This window comes from Enhydra lutris, unplaced genomic scaffold, assembly GCF_002288905.1.
Source record: "Enhydra lutris kenyoni isolate GAN:26980312 unplaced genomic scaffold, ASM228890v2 scaffoldscaffold9, whole genome shotgun sequence".
Taxonomy (NCBI): Eukaryota; Metazoa; Chordata; class Mammalia; order Carnivora; family Mustelidae; genus Enhydra; species Enhydra lutris.
In genome coordinates this window covers 57,830,972-57,853,598 of record NW_019154093.1, presented here as the reverse complement: position 1 = coordinate 57,853,598, position 22,627 = coordinate 57,830,972, and positions in this window count along the sequence as shown.

The following is a 22,627-nucleotide window of genomic DNA, read 5'->3' as shown; positions in this document are numbered from 1 at the left end:
CATTCATTAAGATTATAGAAATTTCCTGAAAAATTCTAATTCACTCTTAAAAGAGTTTTAATACAACTGAACAAGGCAACATGTTAGCTTAAAGAATCACTTCCTCATCATAAAAATGGATCATCGAGGTCTTGGCCATCTGGAGTTTACAATTTAATGAGGTAGAATGGAGGAGAGCAGAGAGAGAATACCAAGTTCATTTAAGTCCTAGAGGCTGCACCTGGATTTCTTTCCCCTTCCAGAAAGCCTGTTCTTGTCACTTGCTTCCTCCTGACAGCTTGATATGAAGCAGTTACCCAGTTGTTCTCTACTGAATCCCCCATTCTAATTCTCTCTATAGAGCTCCTTACCATCTGACAGTTTTCTTGTTTATGAATTTTGTCTATTATCAGCTGTCTCGGCTCATTAGAATGGGGAAAAAATACTTTGTTCAACATTATCTCCAGCATGGTAAACAATGGTTAGCACACAGTAGGAGCTCCATACACGTTTAATGAATAAGTGAACGACATGTGGCCAGACAGGAATAAATAAGCAAATGTTTTGTTTTAAAACAGATTTGCAAATGGACTCAATGGCCAAGTTTGGAACATGTCCCCAGTGAGAACCGTGAGGTGGCCTAATTTATCATTTTGTAGCAAAGAAAAGCCAATGTCAAACGACATCAATATCTTATCTCTTTTGAAATTAAATCTTCTTAGAAGATGCTCAGGAACAACTCCATTCCTGAGAATTCCTTATTGACAAAGTCTCAGAGATGTAAATAGTTTTGAATTTAATGTTATTCCTATATATTAAACCTCTTTTTTGCAACATATCTTAGATATAATTCAACGCCCAAGATGCAATCTTCTTTGCCGAAAGAAGTAAGAAAGAAGTAAGAACTCGCTTTCAAAAGAGGCATGCATTCTTGAATGTGGGTCTCCTCTATCTGACCTAACTGCTTGGGACCCTGAGGCATGGGCATTTCAGATTTGAGTTATCAGGAAATCATAAGAACATGTAGCGGATCTGTTCTATGACCTAATATTGTCTTCTGACAATCAACTAAAATCTCAGTTTTGAAAGTCAAGTCCAATGAGTGTAAAGACTAAAAGGATGTGGTTGCAATCCTGAAGCTAGACGCTATAGTCAGAAAATGGGTCAAGAAAAACAATTGCTCAACCAAACCTGCATGGAACTGGGCCTCCAAGGACTAGCTTCGCTGGTTCACCAAACAAGGTAGACTCCTCAGGAAGCCGCATAGGTGGGCTCATCTCAAACCAAGCTAACCAACCAAGCAGTAAAGAGGAGTCTGCATAGTAACAGCTTTAGTGACAGTTAGAACAACTAACTTTTACTGAGTGCTTACTGTGTGGCAGGCACTCCCCAAGTGCTTTACCTACAGCATTCCATTTAATTCCTCATGATGTATGCCAGTGAGGGAGGGGTTAGTAATGTCTATTTATAGGCCCAGAAACAGGTTAATTAACTTGTCCAAGTACAAACAGATTTTCCCGACTCTCAAATTCAAAGTTTTACCAATAACCTCTCCAAATCTCCAACCTCAGCATTCATCGTAATTGTCATAAAAGATGGAACACTTCTATAGTGGCAGAAAACAAAAATGAAAACAAAAAGTAAGCAAACAAACATGGGCTCTGAAAACATCTAGATATTTTCATTTCAGTCTTCTTGTAACAGAGAGGATCAAAATGTGCAACTCAGGAGACAGTTTGTGGTGTGGTAGAAAGAGAAAAGTAGGTCAAAGCCTCCATGTCCTTCCTCATTCCCACGTGAGCCATTGGTATGACTCCAGATCCCCACTATTCTGCTCTCTGTCTCTGTTTCCTAGTCTATAAGACAGGACTAATCTGTACCCTGTATTTCCCAGTACTGAGAAGCTTTCTGAGAGGCCTAACAAAGGGAAGGATTCTCATTTAGGTTGTCTAAACAGTTTCGATCTATTTTGGTCTCCAGAATTCTTTTTTTCTTCACTATCCACTAAGTAGATGGAAAAGAAAAAGAAATGTCACAGTAGAATCACAATATGATCAAAATCTCATCTGTACTACAGGGAACTTAATTCATTCTCTGTAGCCTATCCTATGCCTTTTCCCTTTAGAGGAATAGAAAAGGGAAGGTCTTTTGCTCTCCTGAGTAGGCAGCAGGAGATAGCTTGGAAGAGGAGGTGGACACTGGCTTCTCACTTCAGAGCCATCTTGGGAGGAAGCTGGCAGAGTGTGGCAGCCTGTGAAATACCAGCGGAGTGGGGATTGTGCCATATCCATCTACTTATATTCCTTCAACATTTTCATGTTGAATATTATCTGCTGTGTAAATTAGAAAGCTTCAGGCAGATATTTCTTTGGCCTTTTCTCAGGTAGAAGTCTTGAACCAACTCCATATACACGATACTCAGACAAGATGGAAAGGACCTTGGTCTGGCTGTCCATCCTTAAGAGGCTGAGGTAAGGCCCGCTGGGGGGCTGGGGATGGGGAGAAGGATCTGTGAATGAGGGAGACTGCAATCCCCAGAAGTGCTGAGGGACCTCAGAGCTAAACCTGAGGGAGCTCCGTGGTTGAAGGGTAGAGCCCAACAGATGCTCAAAACAACATTTTCCTTCCCTCCCTGAATGTTGACTGTGTGAACCATGCCCAAGCACTGTCCTGAGCCTGGGAGAAACAGGGATGAGAAGACAATCTTTTTTAGTCCAGGTTAAGCAACCAGACCTCTGAAACAATCAGACTTGGGCTTGAATCTTGCCTGTGCCACTGATTAGCCGAGACTGTGGGGGTTCCTTGACTCTGAGCTCAGCTTCTTCAGCTAGAAAGAGGGGACAACCTCACAGTTATGACTGTGAGAATTGTTAGATTATTGCAGTGAAGCATTTAGCCCAGTCCCTGATGCATAGTAAAGGCATCTATGCAAGGCTGTGAGCCCCATGAGACAGGGATTGTGTCTGGGATTCATGCTGAATCCTCAGCACTTACCAAGGTTTTACAGAAGGTACTGAAAGAATTATCTGTTGAAGGTTTAAAGGTTAATGAGGGAGTCAGATTGGAGGCCAGGAAGCAAACTAAGGTTCTAGAACAGGATTAAAAAGTCAAGAACTAGGAAAAACAGAAACACGATGTAGGAAGTGAACATTCATAGTAACCGGTTTCTGGGGGAGGCCTCTGCAGGAGGTAGTAGGTACATGGGTGGACATGGAATAAAGGCTTGTGGGAGATCCTGGGGTCCCCTCTCAGACCAGCCCCAGAGGCTGTTAACAGTCTTCCTTGTTCCCACAAACACACTCTGACTCTTTTCTAGCAACCATAGATGTGCTTTGAAGTAATTAGCTCCCCTTCAGGAGTTCCCACTTGCCTTTTCCACCAGACCCTTTCTTTGGGTTAAGGGGGTACAAAAAGAAAACCAACTGTCAACTTAACGAACATACCTTGGTCTCCATGCAGGGGGAAGCATGGGGAGACCTGGCAGTTCTGAGATTTGGGTGGGGGAGGGTTTGGGAGGCCAGTAGCTCTACTATGTCTGAGGAATACTGGAGTTTTCCTCCAGGTGTCCTGGATTTGGTCATGAAGACTATGTGAGGCTTTGTGGGGGTTGGTCAGCATTCTCTGGGCAGGAAGGGAATGGGACACTATGCGGGATGGAGAAAAACAATCTCTGACTTTGGATGAAGAGGTAAGATTTCAGATCCTTTCAAAGCCCTGACACGCGAAAGAAATCAAACATGTAGGGAAACTGCACTGGATGGCATGAGAAGAGAGGGACTTGCAGGTAGAAGTGAAGTCCACACTGAGGTTTGCAGGAGATAATCCAGGGGGATTCGTGGAAATGGATGAAGGAGGCTGCTGAGTTGACGGACTCAAAGGTGGGGGTGCAGAGCAGGGAGGAACAAGCTCTAGGAGTAATCCCTCCAAAAAGCCATCAAGTTGGAAAGAAATATGTCAATCTGTCAAGGACCCATAGGGCACTCTTCTCTGTTAGTTCCGAGGGCGAGCCCTGTGGCAGCAACAAGCCCACATCCTGCCTTCCGTACTATGATGGTCCAACGGCACACAGTGCCTGGGCTTTTGGAGACCTTCCCACGGGTGTCATTTTGATCACTCGTGCCCAGCAGTAAAATAACACCCGATTAATGAGCTGCCAACTGCAAACTGTTTCCACCAACTTCCTCCCTCCCTGTCCCAATTCCCACCTATCCCGGAGTGGCTCAGTGCCTTGATTTTCCACACACTTCAGAGAGGGTCAAGTGAAAGGCACATCCAGGGCTTCTGGGGAGATAGGAAGGGCTGGGAAAGTGTCGCCTTGCAGCAAGACAAAGCTGGATGAACAACTGAGTCTTTGCCTCGTTGACAAAGGAGAATGAGGGACCAGTGCCAGACTGGCTTGAACTGACTGAAGAAAAGTAACTTTTGTAATTCACGGCCCTCTGCGTGCTATGAAAACGCTGGCAAGCCAGTGAGACAGGCATGTAGTTTGCAGGCAGAAAGAGCATGAACCATGAGACAATTTTGCATTCCAGGGTCAAGGCTGGGGTTGCCCAAGGGTATCAGGAGCGCCTCTGGGAGGCAGGGACTGCAGGGGGATGGGCTTGGCTACCTCTGCTGGCCTCAGGGTCAGTAGCTCCCAGCACCACCTGCTGGGCTGTAAAGGTGGCACCACCCACTGCTATGTTCATAGCATAGTGATCCAGGATGGCCATTGAAAGGTTCTGGGGGAGTCCGGGAGAGCTGGAAGGTTGCTCTGGAGGAAGGGAAGGCAAAAAGAAGTCAGGGGTAGTAGGAGGGGGAATCCAGTGTAGTCTCCATCTATTGTTGGTCAATAAGGCATTACTGGACTTAGCATGACAACAGGATTTTGCTCCCCTGCTTAACTAACTGATGAGCTTTAAGGTATAGATGGTGAATAACTTAGCAGTGACGAAGTATATACTGAATACTTGCCCCCACAGCCACTATAAGAACCTCAAAGAGGAGGTTGGTGGCCAAAATTGAATTTCTCATCAGTTTTGGTGGTTGGGTCTAAGCCAGAGATCATGGTTTAGAACAAACAAATGTGAAGTTCCTTACATCAAAGTGGTCTGGGGAAAATCCATACTGATTATACAGCACAAACTTGCTGTGAATTGGGTGGGCAGTTGAGTACACCTGTGGAGAGGTTAAGAGCTCCCCAGGGGCCAGCGCCACCAGGACAAGTTTTGTGGAAGAGGGAGAAAGAAAGGGAGTTAGGTGCTGATGGAGAGGCAGGCTGTGGACAGGCAGAGGAAAGTGGAAAGGCATTCCAGGAGGGAGGGGAGCAAAACCGAAGACCAGGAGATAAACATGGTGAGTTTATGGTGCTTTAGAGGGATTAGGCTGTTTGGGTTTAGCAGGTGTTCTCAAGAGCATGAGAGAGAAGAAAGTGCAGGCAGTTGGAGTTTAGAGAGCTCATTGCAGGACCTCACAGTGACTAGAATGGTCTCAGCTGTCAGGGCCTTCTCCTAAGACTCATCCTAGCTCCTTTTGGGGTTTTGGGGATCTTTCATCAGAATTCCAAGCACTTCAGTTGATTTTTAATTCCCTCTTGCTGAACCCCATGGAAGGGGGCCAAGAAAGCAGGTGCTACACAGAGGTACTAAAACTGGTGCTGAGAGGAAACTTTGAGAGAGAAATAGGAGTGCCTTGTGAGTTTCAAAAGTCTTTTAGGCATGGAGCCAATGAGGCAGGAGATGCTGAGGGACACCCTAAGAAAGCAGAAAAGCTTTGGGCACAGGACTGGTTGTGAGGCAGGAATCTGGACTTTAAGATAGGAGGGCAGGGGTTGAGGAGAAGAGAAATGACAAGAGTCTCAGGCAACTACTAGAAAGTTGCTGTACTGAGATGCTGGGTATCTGTAGTACCTCCTCATTTTCTGGAAGAGCCATCGGGGAGTCCCTTCAAAAAGAGATCATCCGGGACGCCTGGGTGGCTCAGTTGGTTAAGCAGCTGCCTTCGGCTCAGGTCATGATCCCAGCATCCTGGGATCGAGTCCCACATCGGGCTCCTTGCTCGTCAGGGAGCCTGCTTCTCCCTCTGCCTCTGCCTGCCATTCTGTCTGCCTGTGCTCGCTCTCTCTCCCTCTCTCTCTCTCTGACAAATAAATAAATAAAATCTTAAAAAAAAAAAAGAGATCATCCAGGATCTGTAAAAAGGGCAGGACAGAAAAAGGCAAGAATGATTGTGGTCACTACTTCAAGTCAACTTTAAGCAGGAGATCCTAGTCAGTATAACTGAGCAAGAAAAAGACATTAAGAACTGTACATACAGATTGGAGAAGAAGAAGTAAAACTGTTCTTACTTGCAGGTGACATGCTTTTGTATGTAGAAAGGCTTAAAGAATCTACAAAAGTCTACTAGAACTAATAAGCAAGTTTAATAGAATTGCAGGATACACTATTGACAAATGACCAAATGATGAAAATTTAAAAATTCCATTCACAATAGCATAAAGAGAAAAAAATATTTAGCAACAACTTTAATAAAAGCATAAGACCTGTACACTGAGAACCTCAAAATATTGCAGAAAGTAAAGAAGACTGAGGCAAATGTAGAGATATACTATGTTCATGAATTGAAAGATTCAATATTGTTCATATATTGTCCCCAAAATTGTTCCCGACATGATGTATAGTTTCAACACAATCCCATATCAAAATCTTAGCAGCTTTTTTTCCCTGTAGATTTTGACAAGCTGATCCTAAAATTTATATGAAAATGCAGAGGATCTAGAGAAATCAAAATAATGTTGAAAAAGAAGAACAAAGTTGGAGGTTTATTTTAAAGTTATAGTAATCAAGACAGTGTAGTATTGACCTAAAGAGAGGCATATAGATCAATGGGGCAGAATAGACTTCAGAAGTAAACCCTTACATTTATGGTCAGGTGATTTTGATCTAAAGAAGTCAAGGCAATTCAATAGTCTTTTCAATAAGTGATGCTAAAACAATTAGATATCCATAACAAGAACTTAAATTTTTGCCCCACACCATATGCAAAAATTGACTCAAAATAAATCATAAAGCTGAATGTAAAACTATAAAACTATAAAACTTGTAGCAGAAAGCCTTTGTGAACATGGATTAGGGGATAGATGATCCTTAAAGGAAAAATATGGATGAATTAGACTTCATCAAAATTAAAAACTTCAGCTTTTCAGGAGATACTATTGAAAAAAATGAAAAGACAAGCCAGACAATAGGAGAAAACATTTGCAAAACATGTATCTGATAAAGGACTTTTGCGCAAAATACAGAAATAATGCTTACAATAAGAAGATAAATTGATTTTTTTTAATGTGCAAAAGATTTGAACAGGCACTTCACCAAAGCAGATTTACAAATGGCAATAAACATATGAAAACATGCTTGATGAAATAAGTCAATCAGAGAAAGACAATTATCATATGATCTCCCTGATATGAGGAAGTTGAGAGGCAAAGTGGGATGTGTGGGGGGTTGGGAAGGAAAAAATGAAACAAGATGGGATCGGAGGAAGACAAACCATAAGAGACTCTTAATCTCACAAAAAAACAGGGTGGGGGGGTGACTAGGGAGAGGGTAATTGGGTTATGGACATTGGGGAGGGTATGTGCTGTGGTGAATGCTGTGAAGTGTATAAACCTGGCTATTAACAGACCTGTACCCCCGGGGCTAATAATACATTATATGTTAATAAAAAAGTAAAAATTAAAAAGAAAACATGCTCAACATCAGTCACAAAGAAATGCAAATTGAAAGTGCAATGAGGCTCCTACCTACACTAGAATGGCTAAGGTATCAGATAGACAGTATCAGTTAAATTGACAAGGATGTGGAGAAACTGGAACTCTCATACATAGATTTTGGAAGCATAAAATAGTACAGCTAATTTGATAACAGTTTCTAAAATGTTTCTATGTTTCTAAACATTTCTAAAATGTTTCTAAATGTTTCTAAAATGTTAAATTTTCTAAATTGTTTCTAAGCTGTTTCTAAAATGTTAAATATATGTTTCCCAGATGACCCAGCCATTCCACTCCTAAGTATCTACCCAAGAGAAATGAGGACATATATCCACACAAACATATGCAAAAATATCATAGCTACATCATAACAGCCCCTGAAGGGTAGCAGAATATGCCACCCCAAAATATGGTTCTTTAGCAAAAGGATTATTTTAAGAAACATCAGACACAGAAGAAGCTCTGAAAGCAGAAAATTTACCCTTTTGTAAGGGAAATTTACATTTATGAAAGAAATCTCCATTTGTAAGGATGTCTCCCCTTCTTTACCAGGAAGGGAAGGATGATCATAAATCACAAGAGAACCTTATCGAAAGAGAAGGCACTGACCTAAAAATGCATAATAAACCTTACCCTGTTCCACCATGCTTTTTCTAATAACCTCCCCTAACTGGCCTCCACCCTCACACTCCCTCCCCACACATGATTTTCCTCTTATTTTAGCCAAAAAAAATGGTATTCCAGCTGGTGGTTTAGCCCACCTCAAGGAATTACCCATTATTCCCTGGGTGTCTCCCATATATACTTGAGGTATACATGTTAATAAATTTCTGGGGGTTTTTTTCATTTTTTTAAAAGATTTTATTTATTTATTTGACAGAGAGAGAGCATGAATATGTAGAGCAGCAGGCAGAGGGAGAGGGAGAAGCAGACTCCCCCCTGAGCAGAGAGCCTTGAGGTGGACTCAATCCCAGGACCCTGGGGTCATGACCTGAGCCGAAGGCAGATGCTCAGCTGACTGAGCCAACCAGGTGCCCTGTTTGGCTTTTTTCTTGTTAATCTGTTTTTTATTACAGGGGTCTTGGCCAAGTAGTCAGAAAAGCAGAGGGAAAATGGTTTTTCCTTTCTTACAATCCAAACTGGAAATAATCAAATGTCCACCAACTGGTATGTAAATAAACAAAACCTGGTTTATCCATATGAGGGGATAAATAAAAAGGAATGAACTATTGATACATGCAAAACCTGGATGAACTACCAAGATATGCATAGTAGAAAAAGTGACTCAGAAGCCTACATTTTTGTATGATTTTGTTTATGTGGAATTTTTAGAAAGAGCAAATGTGAGTAGAGTTAGAGATGACAGTGAACTGGTGGGATGGAAGCATTCTAAAACTGGATTATTATGGTAATTGTGATCACACAACTGTTTAAATTTACTTAAATAATCAAGGTGTACGCATGTGATGGGTGACTTTTATAGTATGTAAATTATACTTCATTAAAGCTGTTAAAACAGGGACGCCTGGGTGGCTCAGTCGGTTAAGCCACTGACTCTTGATTTTGGCTCAGGTTGTGATTTCAGGGTCGTGAGATCGAGCCCCACATTGGGCTCCACACTCAGCAGGGAGTCTGCTTGAGTTTCTCTCTCCCTATGTGTGCGTGCGCACACACACACACACACACACACACATGCACACACACTATCTCTCTCTCTCTCTCACACACACACACACACACACACACACACACACACACACAATAAATAAATCTTTTTAAAAAATCCCACACTTAGGCAAGTTCTTCTGCACCTTGTTTTTGTACCTATTAAATTGAGTGGTGGGGGGGGAGTTGTTAAACCAAAGGACAGGGAGGCCCCTAGAGAGGTCTTTGGGAAGGGTGTGTTTGTGTGTGTGTGTGTGTGTTACAGGAAGAGGTAGTTATGCACTGAAGTGCAGTGGAAGACACAGGCTCTGGAACCTGACTGCTGGGTCTGAATCTGGCATCTACCACTCACTACCTAGATGGACTTGAGCCAAATTTCTTAACCTGTGAGCTTCCATGAAGAGGGGCTAATAGTAAATACTAAGGTAGTTGTGAGCATTGAAGGCAATGGATGTAAAGTGCTTAGGCCAGAGTCTGCTTAGGCCAGAGTCTGATGACATAGTATGTACTCACTGAGAGAAATTTCTTTTTCTTTCTTTCTTTCTTTCTTTTTTTTCTGAGAGAAATTTCTAAACCAATTAGTTCTACAGAAAATTCAGGGCTTTGTTGGAACTGTGAAATTATGGGCTCTCCGGGCACATTATAGCAGAATTATAAGCCTCTCACTAACCTGATTTAGCAGCCTTATTAATGGAGAAGCCTGGGACCTGGGCCCAAAAGCCTTGGTTTCCAGTACTGTTTCAACCACAATCACACCATATAACTATAAGGGGGTTTCTTAAACTCTCTAAGTTCCTAAGACATGCTCACTTACCAAAGAGGGTTGCTAGGATGCTCCGAAGTCAGAGCTTACTGCCAGCATTGAAGGTGTTCTGTGTAAAGTAATGATAGCACAGCACAGAGCGGGGGCGGGGGCTGGAGATTGGTGCGAGAGGAACACAGTCTGGCCAAGGTCGCTGTGCCTGTGCACTGGGATATGTGAACATCAGCCTAGCAGGAGGCCATGGAAATTTTCACAAACCAAAATTGGCATTTGGAGCTGAATTGAAAAGCTGTGAACACAGGATGTTGCTGAAAATGGTGCTGGGCAGGGCCGCTACCTGAGGTTTTGGCAGGCTTCACCCCCTGCCAGTTGATTGCAGAAGGATGTTGGACCATCAGGAAATAGGGCTTTGAAATGATCCCACAGGAAGTGTGAATAACAACAGAAGCAACAAACAGAGTCAGCTAGGCCAGGTCTGGGGGGGTGGTGGTATTGGGTTGGGAGACAAGTGAGGTCTCACTTTCTTCAATACCTGAGGAACTTTTAAGGAGGAGCCCATCTGGGATTCAAAGGTGGCTTTGTGACAGATTCCTCCACTCCTTCTCCCCTCCTCCATTCACACCTCCTGGAGGAGCAGAGGGAAATGTAGCCGCTTGAGGGGACAACTCATTTCTGGCTCAGGATCCTGGAGGTCCTCCATGTAACAGTTTGTAAAGGACACCTGCTTTGTTTTTGGATGCCCAGCACTCACTCCTGTTCTTTTTTGGTAAGATCATGTGGGTTCTTTTTGGGGGAATTTCCTCTGCCCATTATGTACAATCTTGGCGGAACTGCCAATACGGGTATGCTGCCCTCCTCTGGCCATTTAAAGTCTCCCTCGTGGATCCTAAGTTGAGCTGAGTTAGGGTAAGAATGGAACCAAGTCTGTTGGAGAGGATCTGACTCTGGGCTCTCATTCAACTTTTATTTATACCTGCCTCTGTCCCGGTTTGTTAACTTTTCTCCTATTTTGTGAGCCCCTGAGATCATCCCAATAAATTCTATTTTGTTTAGCTGTGGTCTATTTCCATTTCCGAGAATAGACATAGAGCATTGTGGTGGCTCTTGCTTGGGGCATTCTTCACGGAGGACATGCCCAGGAGAAGAAAGAGCCCAATCCTGGTCATCTGCCACCAGCCATCCCAATCCAGCTCTAACCATGTGGCCACAGGCAATCTACTAAATCCAACTGAACCTTAGCTTCTTCCGTAGAATGGAAATACTATTACTTTGTAGAACTATTAGGATTAAATGTATTTATTCACTCGTTCATTTAGTATTTACTTATAGCCACCATTTTCCTTACGTTCAGTGAGTATCCAGAATAGAGAAGTGAACAAAACAGACATAATACCGTCCTTGTCTTCAGGGAACACACACTTCTAATGGGAAGAGAGACAGTGAACTTGGGTTTACAAGTCTGATGATATTATATATGGTACAAGGCACCACTGGAGTGGTTGATAAGGGGATTCAAAGAATCCAGTAGAGGCCACATATGGAAGGGCCTTAGTAAATGTGACTTCCTTTCCCCTTTCTCTCCTGTTTTCTTCTTCATCACCATAACTTCACCACTGAGTGATCTTCACCATGTTCTCACAGTGGAATTAGGACACTCCAGAGAAGTCATGATTGGATTCTGCCTGTAGACACTTCTGTATCTGTAGCAGAAGTTGGAAGCCACTCAACCCAAAAGATGGGCTTACCCAGGCATAAATAGAGGCTGATGTTAGAAAAATGGGGGAGGTGGGCGCCTGGGTGGCTCAGTGGGTTAAGCCTCTGCCTTCAGCTCAGGTCATGATCTCAGGGTTCTGGGATCGAGTCCCGCATCGGGTTCTCTGCTCAGCAGTGAGCCTGCTTCCCTCTCTCTCTCTCTCTCTGCCTGCCCCTCTGCCTACTTGTGATCTCTCTCTGTCAAAAAAATAAAGAATCTTAAAAAAAAAAAAAAAAGAAAAGAAAAGAAGAATGGGGGAGGGAATTGGAAGGCACTTACTTACACCATTAGAATTGACTGTTTCTGAGGCCAACAAGATCTGGTAGGAGTCAAGGTAGAAGAGACCTGTGCCTAATGGTGACACGGATAAGACAAGAGCAGGCAACTGCCTTGATGTACTAGGTACCTACTTTCCAGAATCACAAAGTTTCAAATTCATACATTTGTTAGGAATGATTCATAAAATATTAGCATGAGGAAAGACCCTAAGGAATATCTAGAAAACCCCTTCTTTGGCAAATGAGGAAGCCGGTGCTCACAGATATTTAATCTGTTATCTCTGTCCTGAGTGTGTAACCTTGTGACACCTTTGCTAAGCAGGGAAACACACTGGCTCCGTGTTCATGCGGACAAGTCTGGCGGATGTGCCTTCTGACAAATAGTCAAGGTTAACCTCCCAAAGGGCAGGGACCAAGGGAACGAGGTCCTGGGCTATGGGTTGGGAAAGCACAAAGACAATTAGGACACAAGTCCATGAAGGTTCTTCTGACATAGCTGGGGAGTTAAGATACCCACAGTGTCAAATAATCACACAAACCAACAATACATGGGAACTGCCTGCTGGCTATAGTCACACAGATGTTCTGGAACCATTCTCCTCTTGACATCTGTGAAACCCTTCTCAACATTTCTCCCCACTTTTCTCCCACGTCTCCTACTGAGAGTGCCTTCTCCTCGGACACCCATATCTATTAATAGTGATACTATCCTCCAATCACAAAGGCTTGAAATACTGGAGTTAGTTTTTCCTCCTTCCTTCTCCTACTCCCAACGTTTGGTTAGTCACCAGGTTCTGTTGATCTGATCCTTAAATTCTACCTCATCCTGTCCAAAGACATCAAAATAATATTTCTAATAACTATGCCCCAGCTCATAGTCCTTTAGAGTGCTGCAGAAGAATTTGTAGAATGAAACCCAGCCTCCTTCGCTTATAATGTTTGTGGTGCCTCATGATCGAGTCCCACCTCCCATTTCCTCTCTCAAATCTCCTACAGGGATGTACCAGCCATGGCTTTTTGCTTTTGGGGTATTTTTTGTATTGTGATTCTTTGACGTCTGGGTCTTGCTGACCCTAGAGGGACTGCCCCTCCCAGGGCTAGCCAATTCCTAGAGATAGGAAGAAACTAGCCCCAGAGGGCACCTTTCAAAGTCCAGCGAGGGGCACCTGGCTGGCTCAGTTGGTGGAGCTTGAGACTCTTGATGTTTGACTCCCACACTGGGTGTAGCGTTTACTTCAAAACAAAGAAAAACAAAGCAGGGTATTTGGCTGGCTCAGTCACTAGAGCATGCAATGCTTGATTTTGGGGTCCTGAGTTCAAGCTCCACATTAGGCATAGTACTTAAAAAAAAAAAAAAAAGGCAAACCAGCCAATCCAGAGCCCATACCCCAACTACCTCCTCTCTCTGTCTGTCACCCTTAAGGCGACTATTCCCCCACTTGAAACACCCCAGGGCCAGCCCCTAGGCCCCTGAGCCTACTAAAATGATTCCAACTAGCCCGCTCTAAATTTGCTCACCCTGTCTTGCCCATTCCTTCCCAAGGAAACCACAGTAAAGGCTTTAGCCCACGTTTTGGCCCTCTCCTCCTGCTTGCTGACCGACCTCAGCCTCGAGGTGTCCCCACATGGCCCCCTGTGGTGTGGTGTGCCCTAGCTCCTGGGATTGTGAGTTTAACTATCTTTTCAAAGGCAGTCTTCTCCTAATCTTAGGTTGTCCTTGCCATACCTAAATAATAATAATAATAATAATAAAAAACTTATACTTTAACACAAGGAGTCTCAAACTCCAGGGGAGCTCTCTGCTTCCCAAACAGGCTCCTCCTGCTTTCCTACCTACCCGTGTTTGCCTGTACTAGTTGTCGCTCTCGGAATGAGAACTACTGAGACACTCGCCAGCTCACCTGGCGGTGAAGGGCAGCTATTCCTGCCCCCTGCCATTCCTCTGCCATTCCTGCAGCTTACAGCTCCCTCCATACTTGAGTGTGTTCTCCCCAGCAGTGGCCTGATCAATGGGGAGATAAAGCTGAAGGTGTGACTTGTTCTATAACACACAGCAAGAGGAAGACAGTGGCAGGCCTCAGAGCTCAGCAGGCTTTCTCTGTGCCCTTTTCCATCACTGCCTTGGCTCAGGTCCTTTGAGTATGTGCTGCAGGAACTAGCCACGGCCTCCTTGTGCACAAAAGGGACTTCCTGGAAGGATGCTGGTGCAGCTTGTATAACAGAAGGAGCTGAAGGACCAGACTCCAGATGAAGTGTGGACACTAGTGGTCCTGGGGATGGAAGTCTGAATCTTCTCTCAAGATCCCAGTCCTCATTAGGACTTAGCTCAATCTCTTACAGTTTCAAATATTTGGAAGTAAAAATTTGAGGGACCCTACATGGTCAGGTATAAACCCTGGATTAAATGTGGGGTGTGTTTGGGAGGGGGTGGGATAACAACACTGATATGATCACTGGGGAACCACTCCTACGTATTGAAGAGTTCCCCAAAGGAAAAGGGAGCTGTTGAGATTTGAGCACATACCTCAGCCCGAGTCTCCTACAGCCATCTTTCTAGTATTTTAAACACGAAGTCTCTCAAATCAGAGTGGGTAATGGAAGGCTTGGATGAAAACAGCTCCAAATCCAGTTCACAGTCCTCACTGAAAGCCTGCTCATTGTAAAGCACTATGTGAGACCCTGCAAGGCAGCGGAAGGATGAGGTTGGCTGTGAAAAAAATCAGTAAGATGTGGCTCAAGGATAAGACAGGCATATAAATCAGGACAATGTCAGGCAGGATAAAGGCGTGACAGTGCAAGGCTCTAAAAGAGGGAGAAAGTCCTGGAAGATTTTGCAGTGTGGAGAGATTCCCTAAAATTTATATCCAGAGGAAAGCCAGAAAACTCAAGTTCAGATTTTCCTTCCTATTGCAACTTTATCACCTGCTGGAGAAACTGTACATGACTCCACGTGGAGAGAAACTGTTCTTATTTCCCCTACTTCAGTCCAGCCGCCAATCCAAACATCTGCCCCACCCCGAGACGGGCACTTGGGGAAGGGTCAGGTTCAGGGGGCTCGTGTGCCCCTGCCAAGCCTCGCTCCGATGGCCTGGATAAACATGGTGTCTGGGGAGGAGAAGGGATTGCCAGAGGAGTCCTGCCTCGAGTCCTAGGAGGATTTCAGATGTTTGTTCCATCAGGGAGACACCTCAGAAAACCTGTGGGCACAGACAGGGAGAAAGCCCTCTAGCATTCTTACTGCTAAGGTTCAGGACAGAGTCCTCTGCTGGTAACATCTCTGTACAAGGAGAGTTTGCCACAACACTTCATAACTCGAGACCCACAGGCCCAAGGCCACACTGTTGCAACATATTTGGATCCCTCGCACGTTGTGGTGGTGAGAGAGTGAGAAGAATGTAAACATCTTGGTCCCATCGGGTTCATCCAAACAACCTGGCTTTATTGAGAGCACCAAGTGCCCCTCATGACTCCCCGGGGTCAGGGGAAATCAGTTGAGGACCTGCTGCAGGGCGGGGAGCGCCCTGGCTTCCTCGCTCACTCCCAGACCGTTGGCTTGTCTTCTGTCCGTGGCTGCAGGAGGAGGCCTGGCATGGGGACGCTCAGGAAGGGAAGGCCTGAGAAGCAGGTGAGTGGGGAGCCGGAGGCGGAGGAGGGGTGCCTGTGTGGGGGCAGAGGGCATTGTTTAGCACACCTTTCATGCTGACGCTGATGTGGGGAAGAGGAGGCGAAACAGAATGGGTAAGGTGAGCTGGGGAGCATCTCGGTGTGTCTGCAGGCACCGTTGCATTTTCTTCTACTTGGGGACTGGCTTAGGGACAGAGAAGCCTCCAGCACTGGTCCTTGGGAGACTTACAGAAATATATCCGACATCTCCTCGCCCTTAATCCACACATAAGCTTCATCTCTCGAACGTAGCTTTCTTTCAGCCAGGTGTTTGGTCTCCCCCGCCTCCCTGGGGGGGTCAGAGGGCTTAGAACACCCCTTTGTTCAGAGGCTGACAATAAACATACAGAGGCCCTCCTTGGGGGTGGGGGGGGAGTCTCATATAAATAGTAGCCCAGTTACCATGTCTCCTCAGCTTCACGAAGTTCCTCAAAAACCAATTTCCTTCACTATAGGCATACTGGGTACATATGTGTATATTGAAGTTATGTGTGCTCATTTTCCAAAAAACACTGATTGAGGCCTCGCTGTATGTAGGCACTGAAGATACAGTGGTGCATAAAATCGGCAGTTCTTGTCATGAAGTTTATAATCTAGTAGATAATACAAGAGATTGATGATCTATGCTGTAAGTGCCACACAGAAATGACCAGAGGCTACAGGGTGCTGTGGAAGAAGTCATTCCTTACCATAGGTGGGGTTTTTTTGTTGTTTTTGTTTTTAGCACTTTTGAAAACTTAATATATAGTATATTATTGGTTTCGGAGGTAGAGGTCAGTGACTCATCAGTTGCATATAACACCCAGTGCTCATAGCCATCACCCAGTTACCCCATCCCCCCACCGTCCTCCCCTCCAGCAACCCTGTTCGTTTCCTATGATTCAGAGTCTCTTAAGGTTTGTCTTCTGCTCTGGTTTCGTCTTATTTTAATTTTTCGTCTCTTCCCCGATGACCCTCTGTTTTGTTTCTTAAATTCCACACGTGAGTGAGTACCATACCGTTGTGACAGTCTCCTTGTCCAAAGCACTATTCTAGAGGAAGAAATGATAAGTAAATTGGAGGCTTGTTCGAGGAGGCAATATTGGAACAGGATACAAACGATGAGGAGGGGCAGAGGATCAAGGAGGAAGGGTTGGAGGCACTGAACTCAAAAAGAGAGGTCAAGGCTTCCTAAAGGTAGTGATGTCTGAGCTAAGCCCTGAAGGATGAACAGGAGATACTCAGGTGACCAAGGCCAGGGTTTAGTGAAGTAGTCCAGACAAAAGAAGGAGGATATGAAAAAGCCCAGGAGAGAAAGAGTACAACATATGAGAAATTTGTGCCTGGAAAAGGTGAGGGTATGGTAGGTGATCACTAGCCAACCCCCCCCCCACACACACACACCTCATTTCCCTTTGCCTGGCAGAATTTTTTTATTATATAAGGGCCATTATTTTTGTGTATGTTCTTTTCTGTTTTAATAGCCTTACTGATACACTAGTCCAAACATGTCTGGACAGCTGTTAGAACATGCCAAACAAACTCCTGCCATCTGGTGGATAGAACATCATTACGTACAGAAAATAGGTTTTACTGGTGTCAGGCTTACAGCATTCCAGATTATGGCAATTTTCCACTCAGTGGTTTAAAAGTCCTAACAGGAGCTTTAAAAAAAATGTTTGAGGAAGAAATACTTAAGAATATTCTTAGGCCAGAGCCCCATGTGGTGTGGCAAATGTAAGAAGAAGGAGGGAAGGGAAACCACTACGTACTGTGTCAACATTACACTTAGAGAGCATGCTCTCACTTACTCCATCAAATGATGAGGTAGGTATATAAACCCCATTTTATAGCTAAGCAAACCAAGGCTCAAAGTACAGGGAAGAGCCAGCCTTGGCTGACTCCTTTGTTATGCTATCTCTAGACATGGTTTATTTTTAACTGGTAACAGGTGAGTAAAGGGGCTTTGGTTCCCAGTTGTTACATCTATGCTTCTAACCTCAATGAAAATAGTTAAGGCCCTATTTGGTGTTTAAAAGACGTTGGAAGACTGTCCATTTTACTCAATAATATATTCATCAGTTGGTTCACAAAGCAGAAGAGAGGCTCAAATGCCACGTTAATGCAGACATGTTTTTAAAGCTAAAAAACTAGAATGCATGTCTAACATTTTCACATTACTTCTAGTTGAGAGACATTCTTAAAAATGCAATTTAGATGCAGAAATTTTGGAATTCACAGAACACATTCAAGGACTGACATTTTTGGACCTGAAGTGGTCTTGGGAAAATCTGAGATGAACAGGGTCCTACAAGTATGAAAACGAATCACTTTAGAAAAGTATAATCAAGTGCATATATAATGCTTTTCCATAGTACTTGATGCATACTTACAAGTCCTTAAAACAAATTGATTTGATTGTTATGGCGCCTGGTACACTGTAGGAGTAAAAACACAACTGTAATAATTATGAAATTTTTGCTCACTTTCCTCTTATATAAGGATGTGAAATGTTATTACAGACAGAATGTCCACCAGCTGTTCTGTCTCCATTGAGGTCAAAGCAATGGGAATGGAACATCAACAAAGTGGAGTGGAGGGAAATTAGAATTGATACAGCTAGGACGGGGTGGGAAATTGGGAAATCAGTACAATCTTGTAGATGTTTAAAAATAAAAGTGCTGGGGCACCTGGGTGGCTCAGTGGGTTAAGACTCTGCCTTCGGCTCAGGTCATGATCTCAGGGTCCTGGGATCAAGCCCCACATCGGGCTCTCTGCTCAGCAGGGAGCCTGCTTCTCCCTCTCCCACTACCTGCCTCTCTGCCTACTTGTGATCTGTCAAATAAATAAGGTCTTTAAAAAAATAAAAAAATAAAGATTTAAAAAAAAATAAGAATAAAAATAAAAGGGCTGGGTGCCCACGTGGCTCAGTCAGTTAAGCATCTGACTCTTGATTTTGGCTCAGGTCATGATCTCGGGGTCCTGGGAATCCAGCCCTGTATGGGGCTCAGCGGGGTCTCTCTTTCTCCCCTTTCTCCTCCCCCTGCTAATGCTCTCTCTCTGTCTCCCTCAAATAAACAAAATCTTTTTTTTTTTTTAAGCTTTTATGATTTATTTGACAGAGATACCGAGAGAGGGAACACAAGCAGGGGGAGTGGGAGAGGGAGAAGCAGGCTTCCCACTGAGCAGGGAGCCTGATGTGGGGCCCGATCCCGGGATCCAGGGATCATGACCTGAGCCAAAGGCAGACCCTTAACGGCTGAGCCACCCATGTGCCCCTAAATAAGTAAAATCTTTTTAAAAAGAACAAAAGGGGCTGTCCTTAGGCTGGGACTGGTGGGGTTTGGAAATACCTCCTGGTGTCAGGTTCATAGTCAATTCAAAGTTTTGACCGTGTACTTGATTCCCTAATGTGTTAAGAAATGTGGGAGAGGACATAAAGCAGTCTACCTTCCAGAAGTTTGTCATCTGGGTATAAAGAAGTCAAGGAAATGATCGTTTGGATTGCTCTGGAGAGGTTTTGTAGAGGGAGGAATGTGACTTCAGACAGCCTACTAAGAACGCATTTGGGATACACAGAGAGGAGGGAGAGGCATTGCAGATTATGGCAACTAAAAGTTCAAAGACCCCTTTAGGGCCCTTTGGAACCTAAAACCTGACATCAAAATATTGCTTTCATTCAAATTACATATTTGTTGGGGGTGGGCACAGTCTACTGAAAAGAGATTATGTAAAAAGGAATGAGGCATTTCATTTTTATGTAACTCCCTATCAAATAAATTGTACCAAACTTAGGAAAATAGGCACCTGTATTAAGAGAGGTTTTTGGCTTCCTATCTTGCCAGAAAAGCAAATTAAATATAACTTGAATATATTCAATTAACAAATATTTATTGAACACTTGCTCAATAAATGCCAGGCCTGGTTGTCACACTGCATAGGGACAAATGAGAAAGATACTTCCTGAAAACACAAAACTTAAGAGATGTAAGATGTTGGTGTTTACACATAAAAGTGATGAGTTTTGATTTCATATTGATTCAACATCACCTTATAAAAGCTATGTACACACATTTCATATGGCCATTTATCTGTGGAGTTTCAAAATAAGAAATTAAAATGAGAGGACACTCACAGAACACCATTCATTTCACAATTTTACCTTGGGGCAAAAGTGTAAAGGAGCATTGCTAATGCTTGTCCAAAGATACTCATGTGTACACACACACACACACACACACACACACACACACACAGAGGGGTTGGTTTTGTTTTTAATCAGAATAGTTAGGATGTAGGAAGACCAGCAACATGCCAGAAGAAATAAACTTCTACTGGGTCAAAAAGTAATAAAGTATCCAGAAAAACTTGGAGGTGGCTAGATTTCCCACCCCCCTGCTCCTTTTGCTTATGGACAGAGCTAAAATAACAAGGTGAGGCTACACAGCCATACATCTGCTTCTGATTTACTGTCTTAATCTTGTCCGAGTTGGAGTCATTTCTAATCTTCAGAGATGTTACAAAAGGAATTTATACAAACGATGAATACATAATTCAATAAACATCTATAAAAACACATCATCAGTAGAATGTAGGTAAGGAATATATGCAAAAATTCTGATTAGAAAGAAATTATCAGGTGCTGGGGCGCCTGGGTGGCTCAGACAGTTGAGCGACCAACTCCTATTTTGACTTAGGTCATGATCTAAGGGTAGTGAGATGGAGACCCTCCTCCCCCCAATCTAGCTCTACGCTCAGCATGGAGTCTGCTTGGGTTTCTTTGTCTCTGCCCACCACCCCCCAATCCCCGCTCATGCATGGTCTCTAAATCTTAAATCAAGTAGCTCTTCCATTTTCTAATGTTTGCCACTTACTCCCCAGCCAATAGGTTATTACTGATTTCAGGATCTCAAAAGCCCATCATCCCTTGGTTCATCTTGGTTTCCTACTAGAGGGAGTGACACTTGCCTTCTCTAAATCTAGAATTAGAGATGAATCTAGAAGTTATTCTCTATTTTCCTTCATAAGATAGTATTAAATTTCCTAGTGCCTAACCATTATTTTCCTTGAATTGCTTTGGTAAGTTCCAAGATGGAAGCCACTTAAGAGCTGGGATGGTGTGTTAAATTTAAAAGAGCATCTTGAACATGGTGCATGCTTTAATCAGAATTCTAAACCATTTACAAGTGTTTTCTAGTCATCTTCCTTGCCTTATAAAAGCTATGTACACACACCAATAAGATTTTCACTTAACCTTTTGAATTCTTTACCAAACCTTTTTTTTAAGTTTTGTCAGACATTATTTTAACTTTTTAAAAGCCACTCAAAACCATGGTCAAGGGCAATTTGTTCTTTTAATTCATTTTCTTCTATTGAGAAAAAAAAATTTAGCAGGTTATATTAAGCTTGAACTATTTTGCCATCACTTTTCTGACTTCATTTTTATAGTTTTCTCTCCCAACCTGCAATTGCTTTCCTAAGATCAGAGCTTTCTCATTTCAGTTATCTAAAATGTCATTATCTAGTAAATACTTGGCTTAGCACTGAACTTTGTGGTTACTTTGTTGAAAATCTTGCTGTAATTTGACACAGCATTAACTACTTCTGATTACTTATCTACTATGTGGGTGATAATATCCACCTTTCAAGAACGGAAGACAGCTCAAACAAAATTTGACAAAATTTTAGGAAATGGCAACCTCAGTTCTAAGAACAGAGGAAAAAATCTGAATGGGGAGTTCACATTTCTGCTTAGTGGTAGGTAGCGTTCTTTAAAGGCCACAGACAGCATGCACAACACAGGGCAGAAACAATACATCTGCAGACCCTGGCAGACAGCATTACCCGCCAAATTTGGCCAGTTTCTCAAGATAAATAACTTTTCAGTGACGTGCAGGGCTGAAATTACATAAACAGCAGAAATAACTAAGACCTAAGCCTACATGTCTTGTGGGTTTCAAGATTTTACGCAATCAATATTTTGACATCTGTAACACTATTTTATTCCTAAAATGCTGATGCCAGAAACATGAGATTAACATCACTTGATGACTTTTGTTCAGATTTTGAAACAAACTAAGTTTAATTCTTTGGAATAATCATTCTTGAACCACGTTTTTATTTAGGTCATTAAGACAACCATAATCATTTCCATATAAGGAAAAGTTTCATTAAAAACACTACAGAGCTGCAGCCTGTTTCGAAAACCAATACTTGTAGCTTGTTATATTAATAGTCCTAAATGTCTAAGGCTTATTAAATGAAAACACCCTTAACAGTTTTATCTCAAGAGTCTGAGCAGTAAGAATTTTTAAAAGCTGACAATAAAAAATAGCTGAATATTCTGGGAACTTCCATCATAATCGGAAATGGCATTAACTAGTTACCTTCTTAATTGTTCCCTAAAAATGACTATTTTGACTAATTAAAATCTTTTAGGCTGATATATGCCATTTTTAAATGCTCTTCAGAAGGCTGAAAAGCTTGAAGAATATGCGTATGGAAACTCCTTTCTATCTATATAGTTCCCAACATTCTCTAGTGGGATTGAAATTGCCTGAGAACTAATTGACAACACTGGATGGCTTTTAAAACACTGGCTCCCTTTACCTCCCACTTCCCTTTGCATATCAGCCAAGTTCTCTTCTAATAGAATATTGATATTAATTAAAAAAAAAAAGAATATTGATATTAATAAAAAGTTGAAAGAACCACCCGGAATATTAAATTTTCTTAGAAAGCATCTCCTGCCCTGCATTTTTAGCAGTTCAATTTTTCTTCCTGTTAATTTTCTTAGAATA